Genomic DNA, 813 nt, shown 5'->3' on the forward strand with positions numbered 1-813 from the left:
ACTAGGTCATTCATAAAAACCCAAGGTTGGTTATGTTACACTAGGTCATTCATAAAAACCCAAGGTTGGTTATGTTACACTAGGTCATTCATAAAAACCCAAGGTTGGTTATGTTACACTAGGTCATTCATAAAAACCCAAAGTTGGTTATGTTACACTAGGTCATTCATAAAAACCCAAGGTTGGTTATGTTACACGAGGTCATTCATAAAAACCCAAGGTTGGTTATGTTACACTAGGTCATTCATAAAAACCCAAGGTTGGTTATGTTACACTAGTATATAGGTCATTCATAAAAAACCAAGGTTGGTTATGTTACACTAGTATAGGTCATTCATAAGAAACCCAAGGTTGGTTATGTTACACTAGTATAGGTCATTCATAAAAACCCAAGGTTGGTTATGTTACACTAGGTCATTCATAAAAACCCAAGGTTGGTTATGTTACACTAGTATAGGTCATTCATAAAAACCCAAGGTTGGTTATGTTACACTAGGTCATTCATAAAAACCCAACGTTGGTTATGTTACACTAGTATAGGTCATTCATAAAAACCCAACGTTGGTTATGTTACACTAGGTCATTCATAAAAACCCAAGGTAACATTCTGAAGGGCGTACATCAGGTTTGATTGGCTCCCGTTCAATGTTCAACCTCGTCGATTTCTGAATTCGTATTTTTGTTCTCGAAAGGGCACAGACATTCACCCCATTGGACCAACACACGTGTCACCTAGTGGACTGTTCATCCATATAAGTTATAACTATAGGTTGAAGTTGAATAACACCAAATCGGAAGTAATTTACTCTACTG

The sequence above is a fragment of the Littorina saxatilis genome, linkage group LG8, assembly GCF_037325665.1.
Source record: "Littorina saxatilis isolate snail1 linkage group LG8, US_GU_Lsax_2.0, whole genome shotgun sequence".
Classification (NCBI taxonomy): domain Eukaryota; kingdom Metazoa; phylum Mollusca; class Gastropoda; order Littorinimorpha; family Littorinidae; genus Littorina; species Littorina saxatilis.